Here is a 10000-nt window from a genome sequence, read left to right as displayed (position 1 = left end):
TTGGGACTGATCGACAGTGTTGCCAGATTGGGCGGGTACTTGGGATGAGCGCCTGCGGGTAAAAATGGGGGGCGGGGGGGGAGAGGAATCGCCTTTTGGCGGGGGTTTTTTCCCAGCCGTTTTGGGCCCATAGAAGTCAATGTAATTTGTTGATTTTGGGCGGAATTTAGCGCTTTTTGGCTGTTTTTGAGAAGCTTTTGGGCAGGATTTGGTCACACACATCTGGCAACGCTGCTGATGGAGGCGGCAGGCAGTCTGTGTCAAGTGTCAAGGCCCTGTTCTTAGCCCATGGCAGAGGGCAGGCCTTCATACGGCGGCTGAATAAGATGTACCAATACAAGCAAGAGTTGCTGCTGAGGGCAGGCCTTTAGAAATCTAGTGAATATGATGCACCAATACAAGCAAGAGTTGCTGCTGAGGGCAGGCCTTTAGAAGTCTAGTGAATATGATGCACCAATACAAGCAAGAGTTGCTGCTGAGGGCAGGCCTTTAGAAGTCTAGTGAATATGATGCACCAATACTGTACTACAAGAGTTGTTGCTGAGGGCAGGCCTTTAGAAGTCTAGTGAATATGATTCACCAATACTGTACCAGAGAGAGTAGAGAGATACTTTTATACTTAAAGAATCTCTGACTGTGCCAATACAAGCAGGAGTTATTGCAGAGGCCAGGCCTTTAGAAGTCTAGTGAATATGATGTACCAATAAACCCCTTGCACCTCCCTTGACAACCGTCGTCAGGACGAACTCAGAGGACAATCGCGCTCCGAACTCAGTGTGCAGCCCGTTGGAATAACCAGATTACTGCAGATCAGTGGTCGGCAATTTCGTTTGTATACGGACCAATTCCCGCCCTCAGAATTAAAATAATCAGATTCTAGAAAAAAAAACAGTATCTGAACTTGACAGTACCGATATTCCTCTGTAGACTTCCGTTGTGCTTCAAACTTTCTCGCCAAAGGACCACTGAACTGAATTGACGCTCTCGCGCTGTAGGCACTGCAAATCCAGCTCGCTGGCTTTGTTAGACCCGTGTAGCCTATACATTTCAATGCTGTCTTATTTTTTGGTGAAATGTCAAGATAATGTTACAAATATAGACCGGTATTCTTCTGTAAGCTTCCGTTATAATGGTGCGTTTCAACACAGAAGTCTAGTGAATATGATGCACCAATACTGTACTACAGGAGTTATTGCAGAGGACAGGCCTTTAGAAGTCTAGTGAATATACTGTACCAATACAAACAAGAGTTACTGCTGACACATAAGCTCAGAGCTTACCATGATAACCTGAGGTGGGACACACACACACACACACACACACACACACACACACGCACACACATACCCTACACACGCACGCACACACATACACACACACACATACACACATGCACACGGAGAGACTGACGTGTGCACACACGCATACACGTGCTCCCTCATACTGTACTCGCGCATGCATGCACACACCGACCAACACACGCATACACACACACACACACACACACACACACACACACACACACACACACACACACACACACACACACACACACACACACACACACACACACACACACACACATTCAGAGAGCCAGATGTTTCTCAGCATCTGGCCCGTCATCTGCGTAATTAAGAGATGGACTGCAGGGAATGAGGAAGAGGAGGAGGAGGGAGGAGGAAGAAGAAGAAGAGGAGGAGGAGGAGAGTTAAGGACGATGAGAGGGAGACAGACCTTCTCCAGTTTCTGTGTGTGCGCGTGCGTGCGTGCGCGCGTGCGTGTTAGACATGTTTTCACTGCTGTTGGGTGGAGTGCGTTGACCCGTGGCTTGGGTTGAGGGTACGGTCCTCCAGACCTTGTCAGGGTGTAGCCTCTGTAGCTGTGTGTGTGTGTGTGTGTGTGCGTGTGCGCGTGTGCGTGCGTGCGTGTGTGCGAGCGCCGGGGGGGGGAGGTACTCTTTCCCCCAGATGTCGTTGGGGTGTAGCCCAGCCTCTGCAACAGCCTTGACGCAATTGGATAACGATGAGCTATGGATCATTCCTTCCTCGTTCTCTGCTGTTCCTTTCAGTTCAGTTCAGTTCAGTTCAGTTCAGTTCAGTTCTGTTCCTTTCAGTTCTGTTCTGTTCTGTTCTGTTCTGTTCTGTTCTGTTCTGTTCCTTTCAGTTCTGTTCTGTTCTGTTCCTTTCAGTTGTGTTCTGTTCTGTTCTGTTCTGTTCTGTTCTTCAAGACCCCAGTCTAGGGTGTATGTTAACCTGATGGGGACCCCAGATTTGGGTGTGTCGCCTCCAAAGGGGCCCGGCCCAATAGCCATGGGACCGGAGAATCTAATCATTAGCCATGGGGCCTCCTTGGGTGTGGTTGGCCTTGACGTCCAACTCACATATTGATCCATCCAATTGATATGGCCATCTGTTCCACTTCCATTTGAGCTCCACTCTAGTACTGGGTCTCTCCATGGGGCTCCGCCCTGTTGCCATGGGACCCCAAACTTGGCGTTTGGTATTGGTGACGCTATAGCCGTAGTTACCCCCAGTCTTGGGTGTTGTCATGATGGGACGCCTGATCTTGGGTCGTACCACACATTATTATCCACAAGGGATATTGTAGCCCTTGATTTAGTTTAGTTGAGTTTATTTGGTTTAGTTCAGCAGGGACCATGCACAACAGACATTGTTTACAGAAGTAAAAAGATGGCTTGTGCCAGATTATAGCTATATAGCTAATATCCATCTGCAGTCCCTGGACAGGTAAAACAAAAATTAAAATACAGTACACGAACAAATAAGCACATCCATAGGCCATGGGTTCATAGCCCCAAACAACACACACATTACATACACATACACCCACACAGATATTCCCACACACGATGCCTGGATGCTGTGTAGTACAACATTGATCTTTGCGCCAGAGGCCACATGACGCAGCATTCAGGATCGTGGGCCGTGATGGACCTGCGCCCTGTTGCAATGGGAGACATTCCCGGGATGTTGCCATGGCAACCCACTCCACCCCGTCACCACGGGACCCAAATCTGGGGTGTTGCCAGGAGTTCAAAAAATGTCAGAAAATGAGCGCACATCAGTAGCACAGGTGCTGGATAAGACGGAAGCTAACTGAAAGGAAAAGAAAAAGCTAGGTTTACACACACTGCTGCCAGAGAATCGTATATGAGAAGGAGATAAATCCACTTTACGTCGGGTGAACTCCCCTTTAGGAGACCTTCAATCAGGAGACCTTCGGAGTCTTGAGGTTGAGAATGAATGGAGTCCCCTTAGCGCTGTAGATGGCGGTAGCGCACGTCTTCTGCAAACACCACAAAAGGAGAAATAGAAGGAGGGTCAACGCGTGAGAGTTCTATGATGATGCATTGTGCGAGTGATCCTCAGCTTGGCTCCCTCTCTTGGCAACACACATTTACAGTCTTTTTCATTTCCATCCTCTTACTTTTTCCCCCATCATGTTGTATTGCTCATATCCCCGTCGTCTTTCTTGTAAAACTGAGTGTTTTATTGTCCGTTTTTCTGCTCGGCTCTTTTGAATCGTCTACCTGGACATCATCTTTCTTTTGTCTGCCGTTGATTTGTTTCTTGCCTATTCTTTTCCTCTACTTCTTCTCTCTCTCTCTCTCTCTCTCTCTCTCTCTCTCTCTCTCTCTCTCTCTCTCTCTCTCTCTCTCTCTCTCTCTCTCTCTCTCTCTCTCTCTCTCTCTCTCTCTCTCTCTCTCTCTCTCTCTCTCTCTCTCTCTAATGTGCAGCTGTGTGGTGCTCCATCAGCTCTTGTGCTGGCTTGGTGCCCAGGCCTGTAAAAGGTGCTTGGCTGGGCTGAGCTGAGTTGGCCTGGGCTGAGTGCAGTGTTATTGTCCTGAAATGAACACCTCTACCCCCAAGTCCCCTCACCAGCCTTGCGCCTGACACACACACACACACACACACACACACACACACACACACACACACACACACACACACACACACACACACACACACACACACACACACACACACACACACACACACACACACACACACACACACACACATATTTTCCCAACTCTCTGGCCTACTCACACACTCACCCACTTCCACACTTACCTTCTTACCTACATACCTACCTCATCACTCACTGACTCACTCATGCAGCCACTCGCCCCTCTCTGTGCCTCAGTATGGCTCGCTCTCACGCATGCACACACACACACACACACACACACACACACACACACACACACACACACACACACACACACACACACACACACACACACACACATCCCTCCCTCACTTACACACATTAACACATTTTTTTATCTCCTCAACTGCCATCGCTCTTTAGTGTATCTTCATTTTCATTCCATCTGTTTTTCTTTCATTCTTTTGTTTTTCTCTTCACATTTTTTCCCTCTTCACTGATTGGAGCATTGGTCTGTCGTTTCGTTGCCGTTGGTGTCATTTGACACTTGTTAGGTGCTTGTTATTGTGGCGTTGTGAGTCTCAGGGGGAGCACTTTGTGTGTCTGCCGTGAAAGATGGTGCTCAGAGCTCTGTAAGTTGCCTTGGCCTTCGTCATCATTATCATCATCATCATCGTCTTTGTCGTTGTCATTGCACTGTTGCCTAGAGAGACAGGCAGGCCTGGAAAGAGAGACAGGCAGACAGACAGACAGACAGACAGACAGATAGGCAGGCCTGGAAAGAGATACAGCTAGACAGACAGACGGACAGACAGACAGGCCTGGAAAGAGAGACAGCCAGCTAGACAGACAAGCAGGCCTGGAAAGAGAGACAGACAGACAGACAGACAGATAGGCCTGGAAAGAGAGACAGGCCTGGAAAGACCGACAGACAGGCAGACAGACGGGCCTGGAAAGAGAGACAACTAGACAGACAGACAGGCGTGGAAAGAGAGACAGCTAGACAGGCAGGCAGGCAGACAGGCAGGTCTGGAAGGAGAGACAGACAGACAGGCAGGCAGGCAGACAGGTAGGCAGGCCTTGAAAAGAGAGACAGCTAGACGGACAGCTAGACAGTCAGGTCTGGAAAGAGAGACAACTAGACAGACAGGCAGGCAGGCCTGGACAGAGAGACAGCTAGCTAGACAGACAAGCAGGCCTGGGAAGAGAGACGGCTAGACAGACAGGCAGGCAGACAGGCCTTGGAAAGAGAGACCGCTAGACAGATAGGCCTGGAAAGAGAGACAGCTAGCTAGACAGACAAGCAGGCCTGGAAAGAGAGACAGCCAGACAGACAGGCAGATAGACAGACAGTCTTGGAAAGAGAGACAAGCAGGCCTTGGAAAGAGAGACAGCTAGACGGACAGCTAGACAGACAGGCAGGCCTGGAAAGAGAGACAGCTAGACAGACAGGCAGGCCTTGGAAAGAGAGACAGCTAGACAGATAGGCCTGGAAAGAGAGACAGCTAGCTAGCTAGACAGACAAGCAGGCCTAGAAAGAGAGACAGCTAGACAGACAGGCAGGCCTGGAAAGAGAGACAGCTAGACAGACAGGCCTGGAAAGAGAGACAGCTAGACAGACAGACAGACAGACAGACAGGCGTGGAAAGAGAGACAAGCAGGCAGTCCTGGAGTCCGGGCCTAGAGAGAGGCTGCCTGCCAGGCACGGAGGCTTAAGCTGTCAGCGGCCCTCTCGGACGTCTGGTGGTAAACTTGAAACGTTAAGCAAGACGGATGCTGCTCATGTGTAGTCTTAAGTCGACTCAGTAAATCAGCCTGTGTGTTGATAGAGAGGCCTACAGTGCAGTGCAGCCTGTGTTGATAAAGAGGCTCACTAGTCTGACGCCATTTCGGTACTTACGTGGTATGTCACATGGTAATCAAACATTTCAAACAAGCAATTTAGGGTTAGGTTTAGGGTTAAGGTAAGGGTTAAGGTAAGGGTTAGGGTTAGGGTTAAGGTAAGGGTTAGGGTTAGGGTCGTATGACGTAAGCCGTACCGAAAGGGCGTCGAATTAGTGAATCCTGTGTTGATCAAGAGGCCTACAGTGCAGCCTCCTCCGCTTATCCTGTGCTCTGCTGCCCTCTGCACATGATCCCCGACCTGACCACACGCAGGCCTGGAGAGAGAGACAGGCAGAGAGGCAGGTAGGCCTGGACCATGTAGAGAGACAGGCAGGCCTGGAGAGGGAGACAGGCAGGCCTGGAGAGGGAGACAGGCAGGCCTGGAGAGAGAGAGACAGGCAGGCCTGGAGAGAGAGAGGCAGGCAGAGAGACAGGCAGGCCTGGAGAGAGAGACAGGGCAGGCCTGGAGAGGGAGACAGGCAGAGAGGGGGACAGGGCTGGAGTGGAGGACCACAGCATGTGCAGGAAATAGTCCCGTCGTGAGGTCATTATCATCTGGCCCTCCCATCAACTTTTCCAGACGGAATATTGTCTTTAATCGCCTCTGCTGTGTCTCTCACTTTGTCTTTAATCGGCTCGGCTGTGCGTGCATGTGTGTGTGGACGTGTGTGTTTCTTGAGTGTTTGTTTGGGTGTGTGTGTGTGTGTGTGTTGGTGTTTGGGGGGAGGGTGGGTATGAATTCTTTGCTCTGTGTATGGTGTGTTCATAGTGAACAGCTTTCAGCCTTTCTCTCTCCTCATGTCTTGTTGCTGTGTTACCCTTGCAGTCCTCTGCTTAGCTAATGCCTGGGCTGGCCTCTGTTGGTCTACTAGTTCAGTGTTTCTCAACAGGGGTGCTGCGGGCCCACCTCAGGGGTGCCGCGGAAACGTGGCTGATAAATAAATTATGTAATATAATACATTATTAGTCTAAATTGATAAGTTAATGCTAGTCAGTGGAATCTTTCATCTGCCATTTATGCACAATAAAGTAAATATAGGTCACCCCAGTCAGCTGCAACTTCGAACGTAGGTCGTGTGACGTCTCCAAATGTGTTACTTTTCTAAGCTTGTGTGGTATCGGATGCAATGCCATGTTACGGCTTGTTGGTTTGGGGTGCCTTGAAATTTTTCATGAATTGAAAGGGTGTCTCGCCTAAAAAAAGGTTGAGAAACACTGTACTAGTTAACGTTGTTCTGCTGAGCTGTATGCAGCAGTATGTGTTTGTGGTGCACCTACACACGTAGTGTGTTTTGACGTGTGTGTGTGTGTGTGTCTGTGTGTGTGTCTGTGTCTGTGTGTGTGTGTGTGTGTGTGTGTGTGTGTGTGTGTGTGTGTGTGTGTGTGTGTGTGTGTGTGTCTGTACCATAATCAAGGGACTTTGTTGTTGACAGGTGATGACCTAGCTAATTCTGCAGCATGTCTGTAGTTTGGACCAGGGGTCGACCAATACAGATTTTTTAATGGCCGATGCGATACCAATATTTTTTCCATCACCCTTAGACGATTCCCGATGCGACCGATGCCGATATCTGGGGCAGATGTCTGCTTAGCTAATGCCTGGGCTGGCCTCTATTTGTCTAGTTAATGTTTTTTTCTGCTGAGCTGTATGCAGCAATATGTGTTTGTGGTGCACCTATACACGTAGTGTGTTTTCGTGTGTGTGTGTGTGTGTGTACCATAATCAAGTGGTTTTGTTGTTGACCGGTGATGAAGAATAGCCTAGCTAATTCTGCAGCATGTCTGTGGTTTGAACAAGTAGGCTCAGTATGTTGACAAGTACGTTCAGTATGTTGACGTCTTGTGTAGCGCAGATGTACAGTGAATGTGTGGTATTTGGGGAAAGTTAACTTGTTTGTTTTTCGAATTGTGAAAATGTTTGAAATGTTTTCGTCTGTACCAGTGTTTCAATGCATTACTCAGCCTCATGTGACCTTTCTGTGTCTCGGATAGATGAAGTGAACACAGCCAAGTAAAGTTAAAGTAAACCTGATGTTTGGAGATTGGGATGGTTCGAAATGTTTGGAGTAGTTGCATCTGCTTGAGTGTGTAAGAATGGAGATTATTGAATGACTCAGATTACACGGTTGATGCTATCTCAAGTAGAGTTTGGGCCTGTTTTTGTTAATTCACCCCCACTGAAGATGTGGCATCCCCCGAAGTGCCACTGGCCCTAGCGAGACAAAAGGACCCTTTTGGTGTGGGGGGTTGCCGTATATAAGCTTCTTCCCCCTCTGGGCTCTGGGTTTTATGCTGCATGTTTGGAAGGTCACAGCTGCCATAAAAAAACTTGATAATAAAGATGCCTCAGTCTGTGGGTCCTCTTTGAACGTTTCCAGAATCTGTTGGGCAGATAGAGTGGCAGATTCTGCTCCTTATTTACCTCTTCGAGGAGGGGAAAAAAAAAGTTTGTTCCTTTATTTTTATCTTAGAGTTAAAGGAATTTCCTAATGAGGTGCGTGGTGTGCGAGGAATGATTGCTGCAGCAAAGCAGAGGTGAAAAAAAAGTTGTTTTCAGACAGCACTTTTAAAAAGGAAAATGGGTTCCTGGAAGTGTGTGTGTCTCTGTGTGTGTTGGTGTTGCAGAGTTCCTGACTAGATAAGCCATTTTCTTGAATCCTACGAGTTTGCATTTGAGGGTGTGTGTGTGTGTGTCAGGGTGTGTGTCCGTCTGTCTCTACTGTGTTAAAGAAATGGTAAGCTTAGCCGCCATAGAATCGTCGCAATAAAAGGCCTTTGCGGCCGTGTGTGTGTGTGTGTGTGTGTGTGTGTGTGTGTGTGTGTGTGTGTGTGTGTGTGTGTGTGTGTGTGTGTGTGTGTGTGTGTGTGTGTGTGTGTGTGTGTGTGTGTGTGTGTGTGTGTGTGTGTGTGTGTTGGGTAGCTTGCGTGTGTGCGTGCTGGTACGTGTGTGTGTGTGTGCGCGCGTGTGTGTGCGCGTGTTGGTGAGTGAGTGTGTGTGTCTACATGTGACTCCTTGCGTTACTACCAGCTAGGGCTGGGCAATATGGAAAAAAACAATATCACGATATAGATTACTTTATATCACCATAGCGATATATTTCACGATATAGATTACTTTATATCACGATAGCGATATATATCACGATATAGATTACTTTATATCACGATAGCGATATATATCACGATATAGCACAATTACATACCTTTTCAGTTATTCTCTTTATTTGCTCTTTATTTTTTCATGTCGTATAACAACCTTTCTTTAAAATGGATCATTTTTTTCTCATTTTTACAGTTACATTAACTTGTAGTGTGTATTGTGACAACATAAAATGTAATTAAACGATATTCAATTGTATAAAATTGACAAAATTACTATCACAATATAAGCGATATAGGAGAAAGGTCACGATATACACTTTTATATCACGATGACGATATATATCGTCATATTGCCCAGCCCTACTACCAGCTGCCAAACATTCCCCTCAGTCTGCCTAGCCATACCACCCCCCCCGTCCCTTCCACACACACACACGCACACACGCCCCTCTCGTTCTTTCGTTTCCTCTTAACGGTCGGTGACCTCCTGACCTCTCTCTAGCCAAAGGACACCAGTCCACAAAGGGACTACTGTTGGCCACACACGCACACACACGCATGCACGCACTCACAGACACACACACACACACACACACACACACACACACACACACACACACACACACACACACACACACACACACACACACACACACACACACACAGAGAGAGAGACAGACGCGCACACACGCGCACACGCACATGCTCACACACACACGCACATGCTCACACACACACACACACACACACACACACACACACACACTCGATCTAACACAGTGCAAGGCAGAGATGTTGAGCATTCTTTTCAGAATGTACACACACACACACACATTGGGCGTCCTCTTCACAACGTACACTCACTCTCTCTCTCTCACTCTCACACACACACACACACACACACACACACACACACACACACACACACACACACACACACACACACACACAGACACACACACACACACACACACACAGAGAGAGGCCAGTGCCGCCTGCTCTTCTCAATGCTCTTCTCTCATGTCCGACATTCCAGTCTGGTCACCACATCACACCAGTCTCACCCTCTGACTCGCATCATCTGTTAAACATTGGCACACAC

The 10000-nt window shown here is 48.1% G+C and overlaps 1 protein-coding gene across 8 annotated transcripts in view; it reads left to right on the top strand.

Moving 5' to 3' along the window:
* The window catches only part of epb41l2 (erythrocyte membrane protein band 4.1 like 2), a 188033-nt gene that overhangs the window by 92870 nt on the left and 85163 nt on the right, over positions 1-10000 (top strand). The gene's annotated exons all lie outside the window — the stretch shown is intronic.

The sequence above is a fragment of the Engraulis encrasicolus genome, chromosome 18 (genome assembly GCF_034702125.1).
Source record: "Engraulis encrasicolus isolate BLACKSEA-1 chromosome 18, IST_EnEncr_1.0, whole genome shotgun sequence".
NCBI classification, from domain to species: Eukaryota; Metazoa; Chordata; class Actinopteri; order Clupeiformes; family Engraulidae; genus Engraulis; species Engraulis encrasicolus.
This window is presented reverse-complemented; position numbering and strand designations above follow the sequence as displayed.